At 42.2% G+C, this 7,215-nt stretch overlaps 1 pseudogene; it reads left to right on the forward strand.

Annotated features, from left to right (window-relative positions):
* Positions 1–298: 298 nt before the first annotated feature.
* LOC120798386 overlaps positions 299–7,215 on the forward strand; it is a 20,664-nt pseudogene continuing 13,747 nt past the window's right edge.

Consider the following 7,215-nt stretch of genomic DNA (forward strand, 5'->3'; position numbering starts at 1 on the left):
TCTGGGCTGTTCTTCCGGCCTTGATGCATAGAACGCCTCAAAATGTGCAAGCCTCGTTGATATGTTGTAGCAGTGATCTGGCAGCCGATGGTATGTGGTGCTGACTTGGAGGTAAACAGTAACTTCTTAAACTCTGCAGCGGTTGCTTAACAGTTTGTGCAGAAAGGATTGCTACATGTCGGCAGGTTCAGGTTCTGCTCTAATTTACTCCCAGGTGAGCGATTATTTCATACACAGTCTTCCTATTCATTTATTTTCCTTTTTTATAATGTCAGTGTCTGAAGAAACATTGTGTGACATGGTACACTACACATCTGTGACAGGTGAATAGGTCCCACAATAGCGGCTGGAAACAGCTTTGTACGAGAAGATTATTTATTTATGCATGTATAGGTTACATTTGGCAGGTTCATGGATAGATTGTGAAAAACTGGGCCCCTGGGCACAGATGTATAGTATAATACATAACAATAATTGTTTATTCAGGGCATGTCAACAGGACCCTAAGCTCTTCCTAAGGGTCTAATTATCTATCCTGTACATTCATTTGGGAGTAGGCTGTAATTAAATATCTGTTTGCTGCCAGTGCTTTAATTAGACAAACACGTGTGCACTGGGAGGCCAGACTACAAAATGATGAGTGACAGATTTCATGGATGTACTAAAAGATCTCTAAAGTTCTGTGACAGTGTTCCTCTGAATGTGTTCTGATGTTTCAGATGTTCCTGCTGACGTATTTCTTCGGCTTTTCTGAGAACATTTCTTTATTTTCTGTAAGCAAGCGGGCTACGACACCATGCTGAGGACACTGGGAGGAAATCTAATGGAATTCATTGGAAATCTGGACGCTCTCCATAGTTACCTGGCTCTGTCCTATCAGGTAAGCTCGGGTGTGTCATTGTTCCTGTTGGTATACTAATAGCCAGCGACTCCTCATACCTAAAAGAAGACAACCAGGCTTTGGCAAATACTTTTTCATATTTTCAACTACACTCACTGAGCTCTTTATTAGGAACACCACACTGATACTGGATTGGGCCTCCCTTTGCTCTCAAAACAGCCTGAGTTCTTCTTCCTGAAGTTCACTGAACTCAATGTCATGTTCATGAAACCAGCCTGAGACGACTTTTGCTTTGTGACATGGAGCATTATCCTGCTCGAAGTAGCCAAAAGAAGATGGTAAACTGTGGCCATAAAGGGATTCACATGGTCAGCAACAATACTCAGACAGGCTGTGGCATTCGAACCATGATTGATTGGTATTAGGGGCCAAGAAAACATTCCCCACACCATTACACCACCACCACCAGCCTGGACTGTTGTCACAAGACAGGTTGGGTCCATGGATTCATGCTGTTGATGCCAAATTCTGACACTACCACCTGCTTCTTCAGCAGAAATCCAGATTCATCAGACCAGGTCACATTTTTCCAGTCTTCAACTGTCCAGTTTTGGGGAGTCTGTGTCCACTGAAACTTCAGATTTCTGTTCTTGGCTGACGGGAGTGGAACCCAACGTGGTCTTCTGCTTTTGTAGCTCATCCACCTCAAGGTTGGACGTGTTGCTCATTCTCAGATGCTTTTCTTCTCACCACAGTTGTAAAGACTAGTTATCTGAGTTACCGTAGCATTTCCGTCAGCTCCAACCAGTCTGGCCATTCTCCTCTGACCTCTCTCACCAAAAAGGCGTTTCCGTCCACAGAACTGCTGCTCACTGGATGTTTTTCTTTTCAGCACCATTTTGAGTCAAAACTCTAGAGACTGTTGTGTGTGAAAATCCCAGGAGATCAGCAGTTTCAGAAATAATCAAACCAGCCCATCTGGAACCAACATCAAAGTCACTGGGATCACATTTTCTCCCCATTCTGACGTTTGATGTGAACATTAACTGAAGCTCCTGACTTGTATCTGCAGGATTTTATGCTCTGCCCTGCTGCCACATGACTGGCTGATTGGATAACTGGGCTGGTTCTGCATCAGTTTCTGTCTCTTTTGCTCCTTCATCTCTTTCTTGAAATATTAAATCATTGTTGCATCCTTTCTCCCATTCTTCTGTCTCCTCTCTCCAATCCATTTTCACTTTGTGAAAATATGAAAAACCTTTCTTAAGAATCTGTACTCAAACTTGCTTTATGAGGAGGGAGGAACTTTTTTTTTTTTATCCTGATCTTTTAATTTGAGTATTTTAAACTTATCACACGTTTTTTCATTTTTTCCTACCTAATGCAACTGCACAGTGCATAATGTAGCCCACAGGTTTCCTCCTTGAGAGTTTTTCTATAATATTTTGTGTATTTTGTATAATATTTGCGGGGATGAGGGCCAGTGTGGAAATGCTCTGAAATTAAAGCTTGGGAAAGAAGTTTGACATCTTCTCTTTCTCTCCAGCATAAACAAAGGACTGTTTTCGCCCAACAGCAGCGCTTCACAGTTTCGATTAACCTGCAAAAGTGGCTTAAAAAATACACAAAGGACGCATTGATCACCCATCAAGCCCCCATGTATCCATGTATACAATCCACTTTTAGACACCTTTAATAAATACTGTTGGGTCAGCACTGCTGTGTGTTATACTTAAAAACAGGAAACAGGAATTCCATGAACTGCACCTTGTAGTGGGAACTATCCTGAGAGTTTTTTCCATTTTTTTTTTTGGAGATGAATGCGCCGTCTTTCCGAGTGGAGATGACACATGATGGGAGGATGCTGCTTCACTACTATTCTGACAGGAAGGGCCTGCACCATATTGTGCCTGGTTGAAACAACCACACCGAGTGGGTGGGAGGGGTTTCAAATGCTGTTTGAAACAAGGCAGAAGCACTTTGTTTGAAGCATGGCCTGCTTTTATATCGACCATCCTGAGAATCAGATTGTATGTGTTAATGCTAGCCATGTTTGGGAGGGGGAGAAGGTTTTACCCAACCAATCTGTGGCAAGTGATGTATCCATCCCGCCATTCTCATTTTCAGTCAACTTGGAAGTTGTTTCAGTTGCTACAGTTGGAGCAGTTAACTTAATATTTTTCACGACAATCAGGGCACCGTGCCTAAGAGTATTTCTTAAAGAGGAGCTTCACTGTATTTTTTGACAGATTTTTTTAGCTGAATTCTGCGGCCCATCCTCAGTTTGACAAATTAGGCATGACTCCGAGGTCTAGGTCTATTAAGCTGTTTTAGCAGCTGCCAACCTATCTATCAAAAGCAGAACACTGCTGGTAGCTGCTGACATTGGCATTAGAAAGCCTGATGAGCATTGGTGAGAAAAAAATGTCTTTTCAGTGGACGTAAACACAACACATGGGCCTGCTGTTAACTGTACTATATTCAGAGCTTAACAAGATATTTAGGGCTGACAAACAGTAATGTTAACCACAATAAATAGCGTGGTCATGGACCTGTATGACACTCCCCCACAGAAACACACTAGAAAAGCCTCTTGATGTAGAGCTGCTGTCCCAGTGACTCCCTCAAAGGGCCATGAATTGAATGACTGACCGCACCACTGCCTCCCATCCAATGTCCATAACTCCTTTTCATTCCTTTCCCCCCATTTTTCCGTCTTACTGCAGGAATCGTGGACGCGGTTGCCAGAGAGTTTTTTGATAGCAAAGTGACCATGGTGCTTCTAAACAAATTGGAGGAAGATGAGCGGACAGGGAAGAAGGAGCATGTTGTGTTTCTGGTCAAACAGACTAACCAAGCTTGCAAGACTACAGTCCAGGACCCCTCCAGTCATAGAGGGGTGTCTATCTGTGGCTGTATGTCCATGGTCTGTCTCTATATTTTCTGTATATATTATGTGTGTTTCTGATTCCCTGCCCACAGTTGAGAAAACAGTTCCAGCATTTAAGTTAAGCTAAAACCACAAAGAGGTGCTGGTAGGTGTATCTTGTAGCTTTGGTTTGAGCTAGGCTCGCTGTCTCTCCCTGCTCCCAGTCCTGATGGTAAGCTAGGCTTACCACGTTAGCCTAGCACGTTCCTTTGAACAAGGGCTAATTAACATACATTATTCAAGAAATTCAGACAAAAGACTGTGTGGTGTAGTACAGTAATTCAACTGATTGAAATACAGCCAAAAATCATCTGTTAGAACATCTCAGTGAGCCGCAAATCTGTACTTATGCTTAAGCAAGAAAAATGTTCCAATGCAAAACAACTCTAAACTACTAACTATTAGAAATGAGTCTGCTGATGCGTAGCCGAATCGTAGCACAACTGAAACGCCTGTCGACATTCTGAGTTAGTTAACTATGGTTATATATATAATAAAAGTAGCTTATCCCAAAGTGATAGAATGGGTGTGTTTGACTTACTTCCCAGGTAGCCACCAGTGCACCTTCAGTCCATGTTACCCGCACAAGCTGTGGATGGAAGCGAAGGCTTTCTGCAATGCTTTTCCTTTCACATCGTCTTTGATGAAGATGTAAGGCTCCACGTGTCTGTGTGCTTTAGTAGCTTCAAGAAAGTGTTGGACTTACTTTTTTATTAGAATCATTGATATCGGCACAAACTGCAGTGGAATCCTGATACCTTGTGTTACTGCCGTCGATCGGTCTTTCTCTATTTCTGGTCTCTGACCCTGACTTTCTTTCAGCTGAAGATAAGGCAGACAGGGGTGAATATACAAAAGTTTGTTCCAGGTCTTCATGCACTGTATGTATTTTCATGTCATGCCGTGCATCCCAGACCTAAACATTTTTTGCACTGGTCATTGCACCATTAAAATAGGATCCAAAGTAGAGAGTGCGAACAGTCTCGGAATCCGTTTCAGTTTATTTAGGTTAACAAATAGACAAATACAAGTAAACCCAGCTTGAGTTTTTTGATGATGTTTCCAGCATTTCAGTTTAGCTTCTGTAGTTTCAGGCTGCAATGCTCTTGGTATCAAACATCGCTTTATTTATGGCCTCCATGTGCTGTGGTTGTGGCCATGACTGGTGCTGCGACTCCTGACTCTGTTTGTAACCGGGCCAAATCAGTACAGTAAGGGACTTCCTGTTGTTTTTAGAACCTGTTGCTTTTACCTCACACAGTATCGTAGCCTCCCGTCTCTCCCTCCTCACCCCCCTTCAACTCGCAATGGGAGCCACTCTGTGTTTTGCCAGCTGAATGCTAGTAATGCACACTAGCAGCAGTAGGCAATGTTGGGCTTGTAGCAGCAGTAAATTAGTACGACTCAGAAAAAGCTGTGAGAGAGCGAACAGCTAACATCACTGATATCACTGAGCTCTAATTAAAAACAGTAACCCTGGATTATATACAGTACAAGCACTGTTTCATAAATTCCTTGACATTTCCTTTCCTACTATATAAAAAAGTCATTTCTGAATGTAAATACATAGAGTGGTTGTTGCTAAAAAAAAATATAAATAGTAATAAAACCAGGGTTTGATTTCATGAAAATCTTAAGGATTATAACTTGAAGCCAAATAGAGAATTATGAAGTTTAGTAGAATAGTACTGTTGCAGTGAGCAGTAGTAAACATTAAAGCAGTATTGTGCAACCTCTTTCTCTGTCCTCCAGGTGACTTTTAAAATTGAGAGCATCAGGAAATTCATCAACAGTCAATTTGTCTTGAAGAACTACAAAGTCAAACACCCCACGCTCAAACTAAGAGGTAAAACGGCACTTCAATACATTTTATAAACACACCACCCCCACAACCAATCAAATCAACCTACTCTTCTTCCAGTTGTATTTTTGGAGAAACTTTTCTTTTTTTTAAGAAATAAAAGATCAGAAAGTGCTAGTATGGGGCATTGAGGTGTAGTCTGAAAAGGTGGTTTTTAGCCCATGGGAAAAATCTGCAGTGTCTGTGCTTCCTTACTTCAGTGAGGAACTCATTCCACCATTTTTGGGCCAGACCAGTGTAGAGCCTTGTCTGAGATCAGCAACCACAGGGTCATTGGACTGACTCTGTGGCCAATCGTCGCCCAGGGTCACACTGAGGTTCATCTCTTTCTCAGTCTGCAATCACCACAGTATTGTCATGGTGATGGACAACCTCGGTGTGGACATCCTTGTTGTGCTGATACCTGGGAGACCAAAAATGACTTTATGCGGGACCAAGATAAACAAGGTGAACTTACGTGGAGGATCAATATGGTGCAAGAGAGCACATGGGGCCTTAGTCCCACCAGGTTCTAAGAGGAGAGAGCAAGTAAGTAGGAGCAGAGAAAAGGGGAAAATGAGCAGGGCAGTGGGCAACCAAGAACAGGGTCAGGAACTGCTGAAATAATTGCAATGCAATTCTGTCCATATGTTAATCTGTATTCATTTTATCTGCAGGTATCTGACCTGGTTCAGGATGGATTCTCTCGGCTGTATGCTGTACCTGTGTTCTCCGGAGCTACGAAGCCTACAGGAACTTCAAGATGTCGGCCTTCACCTGGCTGACCCTGCCCAGCATGACGGCACCAGAGACCTGGTTCTCCTCCACCAACGACGTCTAGCTGAGATGGAGCTGACCAACCAGCTAGTTGGTGTGGTCTTTGTCCTGTCTTAGTCCTGGACAAAATGGCAGCCCAGTTCATCAACAAGATAAGAAACAGCTCAATAGAAATGGTGGCATTTATTTAGTTCTATGAGAACAACAGTAATTTTCCGTTTGAGGCAAAAATGTGGTTTGTAATATTGGGCTGTATAAATTTAAATTATATGAATAAAATGAACTTGATTTAATGAAAACAGAGCATGTTGATATGTAAAATGAGTACATGAAGCGTAACACGTGAGCATGGCAAATGTCTCAACAACTGTTGGATTGAGAGCCATTAATTCAGACAATCATGTTCACAAGATGAATTGTAACATCATGGGTTGTCTTCATTATATTAATTTGTCATGGTTCATGCTTTTTCTTATCTCTATATATTTTTTTCTAAATATATTATTCACCCCCCTGCCCGATTGGTGTCAGGTCAGCACAGCTGCAGAGCAGCTGCCCCACACCAAACCCTTTATCCATTTATATTAGCTTCATGTTTGATCTGTAGACTCAAACTTTAGTGTCCTTCTTCATCATCTGTGATGTGAAAAACATCAGATTTCCACACAGTCCTAAAATGAAAGCGTGCGTCCTCGTCATAGCTCAGTTATAAAATCCTAGCGCACCGCGGGTTGTCTCTCCTGTCTTCTCCTGTCAATCCACACTATCCTCCATTTTTCAGAATCGATATTGGATCATTGAAATAAATATTTGTAATTGTACAGTCAA

The sequence above is a fragment of the Xiphias gladius genome, chromosome 13, assembly GCF_016859285.1.
Source record: "Xiphias gladius isolate SHS-SW01 ecotype Sanya breed wild chromosome 13, ASM1685928v1, whole genome shotgun sequence".
NCBI lineage: Eukaryota > Metazoa > Chordata > Actinopteri > Istiophoriformes > Xiphiidae > Xiphias > Xiphias gladius.